The 10418-nt window shown below is 51.7% G+C and overlaps 1 protein-coding gene across 4 annotated transcripts in view; it reads right to left on the reverse strand.

Moving 5' to 3' along the window:
- SMCO4 (single-pass membrane protein with coiled-coil domains 4) overlaps nucleotides 1–6459 on the reverse strand; it is a 71074-nt gene extending 64615 nt beyond the window's left edge. The window contains exons 1-2 of one of the 4 annotated variants that reach the window (XM_078058688.1): nucleotides 6323–6447; nucleotides 4346–4566 (exon numbers count right to left, since the gene is read on the reverse strand). The gene's annotated coding sequence lies outside the window, so the exon portion shown is untranslated. Of the gene's footprint in view, nucleotides 1–2905; nucleotides 2997–4345; nucleotides 4567–6295 lie in introns of those variants that run through there. The other 3 variants (XM_036121590.2, XM_078058689.1, XM_078058687.1) reach the window with 3 other exon arrangements.
- Between the last annotated feature and the right edge of the window lie 3959 nt (nucleotides 6460–10418).

Consider the following 10418-nt stretch of genomic DNA (forward strand, 5'->3'; position numbering starts at 1 on the left):
GAGGAGAGGCGAGCAGAGCTGCTCCCAGGGAACCCAAAGCAGTGGCCTGGCCAAACTCCAGCCTCCCGCCCACAAAGCCCCCAGGCTCCCAGGAGCGCAGGGAGGGTAAGACCCCCCACCCGCAAACCCCAGGCCCACTCCCTGGAGACCCTCCACTTAGGCAAACGGCCGAGCATCTTTTCACGCTCGTGACAGAAATCCAAACTGAACCAGTATACAAATCAGATGGTTCTGCCAACAGAGCAGCAACAATGTGGGAAAGGCAGAGATAAATCAATGGCAGCCTGGCGCTAAATATATGTTTATTCTTTCTGCTTGCCAGCAGTAGCACTTCTATAGATTCAAATATTTGATAAATATTTTTTTGCTTCCTGGTAATAATTAAAACAAACACACACATGCAGCTAAACACGAAGCAAAGAGAAAACCAACAAACAGGCTTTGCTTAGGGCATAACGTTCAAGAAGCATGCACGACAGCTAACATCCTCAGGCAGAAATGTTTTCCCAGGAAACAGGTACCCTGTTCGTGCAAGAGCCAAATTCAACGGGCCCTCTGTCCACAGCTCGGGCGCTACCTAAAGGTGCTCTCAGGGCAATGAAAAGTGGTTACATCTTGGGAGGGAAAGGGGTGACCATCCAGCAGAAAGCGGGGGAGTTGAGTCTTCTGCAGTGACTCGCGGCAGAGACAGCTGTGACTGCAGATGCCGGGAAGCAGACAGGCAAATAAAGGGAACCCCTGGCCTCCTCGCAATGAGGATAGAGCCCAGATAAAGCCGGAACCTGATCAACTGGCTCAGCCGAGTGAGAAGAAACCATCTAAAGGGCATGGGTATCATGCAGTCTGGAAGACGGAAGCCGGAAGGCCAGGCAGGTTTATTACGGAGGCTGGCAGTGAAGGAGGGAGAGGGCATGAGACCAGCAGAGCCCTGAGGTGGCAACAGAGCATCCTATGATGGGAACCCGTGGACACTAGCCACCAGGACCGACCATCTACCTTGGCTCTGACTCTGCTTCACCTGAGTTTGGTGTGCCCCCCTCCCCAGGTCTGTACCCTTCAGGCGAGGGTGGTCTCATCTCCTCCCAGGGCTGGCCACCTCTGTGAATTCACCCACCACCACTCCCATTTCCTGGCCAGCCCCCCCCCCATGCTGGGGGACCACAAGTCACCCTGACCTCGAGGCAAATCACCTCTTGGGGAAGAGCCAGAACTGAGGACCACACCCCCTGGTGGGTCCACTGAGTCCATCAGGGAACAGTGGGGTGCAGACTCCACCCCAGGGAGGTTTCCTTCTCTGAGGGCCTTTTCCCCTTGATGCTTTTCACTTGGTCGGAATGCTTGAACCAGCATTTCTGAGGAACGGTGTCGGAGGAACCTGAATCAATCCTGTGAGATGCTCCTGGAAAAGGAGAAATGATAAGGCTAGGAGACAGGCAAAGAGAGGGGAAGCGGCTTCCAGGTTGTACTTGGGCACCTTTCCCTAGCCGTGAAGAGAGACCAAAGGGGCAATTTCGGTTTCTGCAGGGGCTGCTTTCAGTCTACCAAGAGTCAGAATGCGGGTCAGAGCTACAGTGGGAGGGGTGAGGAGAGACAAGCATGGGTGGATTTGGCTCCTCCTTCTCTCAGCTCCGACATCCAAAGTGACAAAGCGCGATCCATCCTGACACATCCCCATTTGCCATCACCATGGCCACGGTCACAATGTCTCCAGTTCAAGCCCTCATCACCCTTCCATGGTGCCAGGAACTCCAACGGACTCATTTCTCCAGTCCCAACCTCCTATCCCACACGGCCCTCTCTAAGACACAGATCTGACCCCCTCTCCCTTAATGAAAATCCCCAGCCTACAGGACAGAGTCCAACCCCCCGCAGAGCACGCAAGGCCTCTACCTACACGGGTACTGGAGTCGCAGAGGTCACGGCGAACACGCAGACTAACCCTTTGCTGGCTACATGGACGCACGTGTGTTCGGGTGCCCACGTCCTCAGCTGTGCATCGAGGATAGCACGATCAACCAGAGCTGCTGGGACGATTACATCAAAGTTGTAGCAGCCTCGCTCCCCAAGAACCATGACAGTGATGTCTCTACCTGTCCCTCACCTCTTCATAATGAAGGACTAGCCATGAACTCAGGGCCAAAGAAGGCACAGTAGAGATCTACACATGCAGGGACATCGACATAAAAATTAGGTGACCAAAATGTGAAAGAAACCAAAATCAACTTATTATCAAAGTAATGCGAGAAGAGGGAAGGTATGGGAAAAGAAGGAAAACATCACTTTGGGGAGGAAATGTTTCTAAAATATATAGCTCTATGATTTTTTGGACTTCATTTGTTCCAAAGATTAGGAAGATTACATTTCAAAAGCTCACAAAGGAGACACTTCTATTTTTTTGGAAAACTCTTTCTTAATTAATATCTTCAGAGAACTAAGAAGTACTTTTATAGGCTGACTGAATCTTAATAAAATTCTCTGAGAAATTCTGGCATCAGTCACAACAAACACCCTCTTGGAATTTAATTTCCTTTCCAGCATACGACTTACTACGGAAACTCATTTATGATACCACCACAACCAGTCAAAATCTGCCTGGAGGACAAAAACTTCAAAGCCCCACAAAAGAGCCTTATAGGATGGGATGGAAACTGGACCCATACTCAGCCAAATCCTACACCTAACCAAGATTTCCCCACACCAAACTTTCCAGCTTGTACCGCCAGATTCCACTCTTCCATCTCCTACCCAGCCCTTAGCCCGCCCTGCCCTCCCACCTTACACCGTAGCTCTTCCAATGTCTCCTTCCAGCTAGAAATGCCCCCAAACTCGGTATCTTTCTCCCTGCCCAATAAAACAAATAAAAAGGAGACAGAGCACAAAATGGGCAAAGGGAAACTAGCCTTACCCATCTTCAACTTTCTATCAAAGACAGTCCTTTCCGGCCTCCGGTTTTGTTCTCCCTCCTTTTAGATGATAGCAGGGCCTGGAATATTCACCATGAGCAACGGCCACTGGGGTAGGAAGGCAAAAGCTGGAAGAATTATTCTTAAGTACAAAAATGTACCCTAAAAGCCTTTTCTCCCTTGAGGCCAATTCCTACTGGAAGACTTAATCCCATTATCCCGAGTGCCTGTGGGCAAGGGGAGAGAAAGGGGTGAACGCCAACCTTCACTGAGCACCCACCACATACCTCATTTAATATAAGGCAGTGATCCTGATCTTACATATGAGGAGAACAGGCTCAGAGGGGCTGGGGGATGGGCTCAGGAGGTACACTGAGACCTACTGGACACCAAGACTCACGGACTCAAGCTTCCAGTATCCCCAAGTGCTTACATTAAAATATTGCCTGGGCTAGAAAATACTTCACAGTTTACACATTGCTTTTCATATACATTATCTCACTTACTATCACAACCCTGTAGGAGAGCTAAGAATTCCTTTTCCACTATTACAAAAAGGCTATCTGGCTTCAAAGATCATCAGCAAGTTGCGCAAGCCAGCTATAACACTTAACAGTTTGTTTCCTCAGTGTCTGATAGGTGGTAGGGACTCAAATAGTAACTGTTATTAGCATCATAATTTTCACTAATTTCATAGTCCTAAGGGAAAGTAAAATTTACACACACAGACGAGCACACATATAGATACACTACAGACATTTTAAAGATTCAATCTAATTAGTTACGCCTTTACGTGTTGGGGGAGGATATAATTTTACCACTTCAAACTCAGAAATAACCACTAACTGCAGCTTCCAAGAAACTGACCAAAAAAGGATTACAGAAAATGATGTGGTCAAACCCAATATGGATTTTGAAAGCTAATGGAAGAGAACAAAAGGATAGGAGCATTTCAAGTTGTGATAAAATACAAAAAAAAAAAAAAAATCCTCCTCCCCTTCCAGCATCATGGCTTCATCGTTACTGTGCCGTCTGGCCCGGCCATGTCATCTCAACTCGGGGGTGCCCCTCGGCATCCAAACAAGAGAGCCAGCAGATGACCTGGAAGTTCTAGTCAGAGGCCGCCCAGGGGGTCTAGGGAGGAGTGGCCACATTATTACTTCAAGTTATTTTTTTTTTTAATTTTTTTTTTTTTAAAGATTTTATTTATTTGACAGAGAGAGACACAGCGAGAGAGGGAACACAAGCAGGGGGAGTGGGAGAGGGAGAAGCAGGCTTCCCGCCGAGCAGGGAGCCCGATGCGGGGCTCGATCCCAGGACCCCGAGATCATGACCTGAGCCGAAGGCAGACACTTAACGACTGAGCCACCCAGGCGCCCCTACTTCAAGTTATTTTTAACGTGCTGCATCTAACGAACCGTTTGCCTATGAATTACACTCACTTGAAAGGAAACCAGGGAAGTTCAGAAATGCCAGATGCAACAGGAATCGGCTCACGACTTCTCAAGCCACAGGGAAAAAAACGACAGAAGTGTGGTGGTACAAGGATCCCAGGACCCATCAGACAGAAGGAAATCTTTAGTACAATGGCAATGAGAGATCCTGGGGGTGTTCTTCGAGTAAGGCTGCACCAAGACCAAGCCAACCGAGCATCCACTCCAGGCTTGAAGGTTAAAACGAAAGAAAAAATTCAGGTCTGCCGGTAAGATATACCTAATTTTTTCAAAGCACAATTAACAACTTTATAGTCAAGATTGCTAGACAGCCATGTATACTGATGGCCTGCACCACAACAGTATTCATGCTATAAATCTAGTACCAATTACTATTAGTTTTTTATTTTGTTTTGTTTTTTGCAATCTTTCTTGCATCTTATCTGTTGTTAAGTCCATCCTCATTTCCATAATTTTCGGCTGATGTTGACGTCGTGTGACTGATTAGTCTCACAAGGAAAAAGATTTCAGTCCCCCTCAGAAGCTGACTCTTGCCTCCACCAGATTATCTAGTTCTGTTTTTATACCCCATTTCAGAGAAATGGAAACTGAAGTCCAGATAGGGCCCATCCAAGGTCATCCTCCTTGCTCATGTACCTAGGACTAGAACTAGGGTTCAAAAGGCCCACGGTGTGGGTCTCCAGCCCCATCGATGTCGCAAATGACCTGGCATACTTGTGTCCTGAATACAAAGTTTATTTGAAAAAAGAAAAAAGGCCAACATGAGTCATCGCTGTTGTCAAGGGGCACCACACAGGCTGTTCTAAGAAAGCATCCAGCTTCTCCAGAACCACTTGTTTCCGCAAAACGAGCCTCAGCCAGGGAATAAAGAGCCATGTCTTATTCCCCTTCAGGATACCCAGGACCCTGTGAGCAGCTGTGCGGCTGGCCTTTGCGGACCTGCTGGCCCAGCCCAGGGAATCCCTGACATTTCCTATGCAGAGGGACTGGGGTGGGTGGGTGTGGGAGGAGGTCAGAGTTGTGCTTTCAGACAGCTCCCTGCGGCAGTCAGGATTTCATACAGTCCAATCCTGCTCACCTTGGAACCCCTAACTAGCTCACCCACTCAGGGATTCCCTCCTCAACTTCCCCAGGACAAAAGCACTGCAGTGTGGGAGGTGAACCTGACGGATGGGGAGGGGCGGGACCTGACCCAAGCGGTGGAGGAAGCAACGCTCAGCTCCCTCTCGCACCCCTTACAGGAACTCCCCATCCGGTCTTCAGACGCCAGATGTGTCCCCAACTCTCCAAGCCTGACCCCTCTCTCGGGGTCTGCCCCAACGGAGGCGGAGAGCAAGCAAAACCCACTCCCCAGCGCTCTACCCCGCCACCGGCTCGCCTCCGGTCCCCGGTGCTCGCCCCCGGAGGGCCTCCCTCTCTCCCTCCCTCCTCACGCGCAGGGCCCTCCGGCCGGACACTTGCCCATGCAGTCGGAGAGCCGGAGCGCACCCCCTTTCTCCCCGCCCGCGGAGGAGCCGCGTCTCCCGCCTTCCCAAACGGGGACCTCCCGGCCGCCCCGCCTCCGGCCCGGGACCCCCCCCCCCACCGCGTCCCTGCGTCCCCCGGGGTCCGCCCTGCACCCGCACTTCCCGCCCGGCCCATGCGGGCTAGCGGTCCGCCCCAACTTTTCCGGCCGCGGCCCCGTTCCCGCAGCGGCGGGGATTCCCGTCCCGAGCCGCGACTGGCGGGCGGGCTCGCGTCCCCTCGGCCCCCGCCCGCTCCGCCGGCACGAGTTGCGCTCGGGACCGGCTCGGCGCCCGGGCCTCGGCCGGCAACCCGGCGCGGAGGCGGAGCCGGCGTGGCGGGAACCGCGCTGTCCCGGCGCGGGCAGCCCCGCGCGGTGCCGGGCGCCCGATCCCCGCGCCCGCCCGCCGCGCCGCCGCGCCGCTCCCTGCCCACCTGCCCGCGGGCGCCGGCGCCGCTCACCTCCTCCCGTGCCGCCGCCGCCGCCGCCGCCACTGCCGGGAATACGTGGCAGTGGCCGCCGCCGCTCGCGCTCCCCGCCTCGCCTCGCCTCTCCTCTCGGCGCCCGCGCGGGCGGCTCCGGCGCGCTGGACCGCAGCGCCAGGCGCCCTCTGCCGCCGGGAAGCCGAATCCTCTCGCCCTAACCCTAACTCGCCCGCCGCCCCCGCCCGGACCTCGGCCGCAGCCCACCGCCTTCGCCCCGCCCCCGGCCCCCGGCCTGGCCCGGCCCGGCCCGGCCCCAACGCTCGCCTCCGAGCCGGTTCCGCAGGGCCGCGGGACCAGTCCCGCGTGCCGGGCCCGGGCCGCCGCCGCCTCCAGGGAGCCTGCCCTGACCATCCAGCCGCTAGGCGCCGCCGGTACAGGTCATCCTCGGGCTGACACATTTCCTGCTTCTGGGACTGCGTCGCCCACGAGGCAGTACAATCGGGGGGGGGGGGGGGGAGCCAAACACCACGTCTCTCGCGTTCACCATTCTCCCCGCTAGGGCTAGGTTAGCGCCCTGCCTGGAATACCGAAGTGCGCAATAAACACTTGTTGAGGGAGCGAAAGAGTGAATGAATGAGTAGAGATTTGTGCAGCTCACCACAGGAGGCTTTTAAACCTCAAGCGGACGGATATCTTGACCTGGATTTGTTTTTGTAAATTACACAGGCACGTGCTCGGCTTCGCTTGAATAAATGGGATTCACAATTTCCCACCTCAGACCAGCACCAAAGCCCCGCAAAGCCCACAGCTAAATGTTATTCGGGGCATTTAGTCGAATAGACTTAGGTTTTGGATCTACCACTTACAAGCCGGGAAATCTCCGGAAAGCTAATCTCCCTGGGCATGGTTACCTCATCTATAAATTAAGAATAATAAAATCTTTGTCAGATGCGTTGTTGTGAGGATCAGATGAGATCATGCGTTGTATGTAAAGCGCTTTGCCCAGCTGCACCCCCCCCATACACACACACGCCCTGTAGACTGTAGTCTACCTAAAATGGTCGCTATTTTTAGTATTATTACTGATCTAGTAGTAGGAAAAACTACAGGCAAAATGTAAAAAAAAAAAAATGGCCACCTTTCACCTGAGGACAACCTGTGGGACTGTCATCTGCCCAAGAGGCCTCTCCAGTCCCTCCTCTCCTCACCACCAAGAATTAGCTGGTGTTGATTAGTTAAAGAGCTGTAGAGCTTGCTCTCCTACCGGGTTTTCAACCAGCATTTCTCTGTCTCAATTAAGGAGTGTTTATTTTATTGCAAAGGCAGTAAATAGTTTGAGCCTGCCCCCCCATCCGTCTATCCCCCCAGCAGTCTACTGCCTCCTCCTCTTCCCTTGGCCCCTCTCTCCACACCTGGAGGCCAATCTTTTCACTTTTGACTGTCTGCTTCCAGCTCCTCACTTAAAGCAGCAGTGAGGAAAGTGTCCTGGCCTCAGATGGGACTGGGCTGGAATTCCAGCCCATCCCCAGTGGGCTTTGGGCACCTCAGTCCCCTCGGGGGTAAACTGTAGAGAATAACACTTATCTGTGGCATTGGGAGAGAATTGGTGACCCAGTCTCTGAGTGAAGTCCCTGGAACGTAGGAGTGTTTAATAAAAGGTAACTATTGATTGATTATTTTAACAAGCATTTAGGGAGCATCTACCGAGTGGTACAGGTGCTGGAAGAGTGAGGAAACTAAGCATGGGGGAGGTGAGATGCCTGCCTTCAAAGGAGTTGGAGTTCCAGGAGATGAGACAGGCGGGTACATACCGACACCCGTGCTAGGGCGGAGGGATGGGGGACATGTATGCCATTAAATATGAAATTAGCAAGCCTCAAGTTCCAAACTGGGGCACTGGTATTACCGTGTGGCTTGCTTGAATTCATTATAATTGTAAATGCCATTTTCCTCTAAATATTATGTACATAACTTCCCAAGGCCACTGCTAAAAATTAATGAATAATTTTATGAGGCAAGCAGAGCCATTTGATGTAGGATTCAGCCCCTTAATAAGGTGACTCCAAATGCTTCCTTATACTAGTAATAACATCTATATTGCATCTTTGTGAAAGCACCATAATTTATAAGTTAAAGCTCCGTATCTTGCAATGCATGTCTAAGAAGGGAAGTTCACACGTTGTTGCACTAATGACCTCTAGTGAATCATACCTCAGTACGCATGGCCTTGCTGCAGCCCTCTGGGGGTGACCTGGGCTAGGTTATGTGACATGCTTGGGCCAGTGGGATGTAAGCAAACACTGAAAAAGCAGAGACGACTGATGAGCCCTTGTGCCTTGTGCTCGCTGTCTTGGGATGCCGTGAAGGAAGTGAAGACAGGTGGTGGTGAGGATAGGTCTGTGGAAGACATGCCATGCTGGGTCCCTGTGCGACCCTGGGAAGGGGACAAGGACTCACACTCAGGACAGATGAGGAAACACTGCCTGGTGCCTCAGCGATGTGCCCTGTTGTGCTGTGCTGGGCCGGGGATAAACCGTATCGGCCGTGAAAGAGGAGGGGGAGGCCTCCAACGGGGAAGTCTGAGCGCCTCAGAGCGTTTGCAGAAGAACCCTCAGAACCCAAATTGGGTTTGTGACCTGGCTGTAGCTGCCAGGAACAGAGGTCGGCGGTGTTGTTCATAAACCTGCTCCCTGGGCCCCGTGCATGCCTGTTGAGTGGTCTCTACAGCAGGGGTCCCAGGCTCATCCCCTTGGGGGGCGTGGGTGGGGTCTGTGGAGAGGTTTTGGCCATTCAAAGCCAACCCGAGAGTCATAAGAGCAATGCAAAGCTAAATGTTTTTCTCTCTTGTATCAGTGGATATTATATTTGTGATAGTTGGGGGGTGAGGGTTGATTTTGGTCATTTTTTGGCAAAATGAAAAGTCGGCAACCTCAGTTTCGCCCCCAACCGTTTTTGTACCAGTACCGGTCCGTGCAAACTGGAAGCCTCAGAAATGAGCGGTTTTCAATCTCAGCCACCTGGGCAAGCCCTGCAAGGTCTCAGCAGACTTAGTAGCCTGTCACTCGGTCTACTGTTGTTGCGACTATTGGTCCAGTCACGTGCACCCAGCAACCTCTGTTTCCCTTCCTGCCTCACGTCTACTTGGCAGTCCTATAGCTCCATGGTTAGAACATGGGGCTAACGAGGCTTCACTCCCAGGACTTCATCTGTGCTCGTGGTTCTGGAGATGTCCTGCTGGGAACGAAGCCCTGGGTTTGAGGTCTGGTCAGTGACCGCGCATGTGTGTGTGTATTGAGATGATTCTTTCTGAGGTCACCAAACACTGTTCTAGCGAAGGAAAGCCACTTAACCCTAAGAAGAGATACTGTTTTTAGTCCCTGTTAACAAAGGGGAAAACTGAGACCTCAAACATTTAAGTAAGGCCTAGCTGAATACAGAGGTCAAACCTTTGGGTGTGAGTTGAACTTCAATCTGATACAAATTCCCAGAAGCCTGACCTTCTGGAAAGACTTTTTTTAGAACTAGGCAAGGGGCGAAATTTATCTTCCCTAATCCTCGAGGGGAAAATACCCAACTTCGTATACTTGCAGAGGAGTAGAGCATTAAGTCCCAGACATTTGCATTTCCACCAGAAGCTAGCCTAGCCATTCCATCCACTTAGCTAGAATTTGAATTCTTCAGAGAAAACTACTGCATAAGTATCGAGTATTAGAATAAAAATGTCTTTTTCTTACTGGTAGTAATGTCGAATGTATTTTTTTAAACAAAGACTCTGAACACCATTATACTTACTCAATTCTACGGTAAAGGGTAAAGGTAGCCTCGTGCACTTCCAGAAAGCTATCAAACCCCGTCTAAGGAAAAGTTTAAAGATCTCCGCTTTCATTTGTACAGAGTCGCCGGGGCACTCATGAAAAGTTCGACCAGGATCTTCGCGCTCACTGCCTCTGGTTTTGTGAAATTTAAGTCTGCAGCTAAAGGACGGGAAGGACTCCCTACATCTTCCCGCTGCCAGCAACCTGAGCAAACCCTCAAGCCAAGAACACCAGTGGATTCTTTCAATTCAGTTTCTTCACAACTTTCTCCCTGCCTGCAAATGTTAAGTTTCTATTTCAGGATAAATAAGAGCTTC

The sequence above is a fragment of the Halichoerus grypus genome, chromosome 11 (assembly GCF_964656455.1).
Source record: "Halichoerus grypus chromosome 11, mHalGry1.hap1.1, whole genome shotgun sequence".
NCBI lineage: Eukaryota > Metazoa > Chordata > Mammalia > Carnivora > Phocidae > Halichoerus > Halichoerus grypus.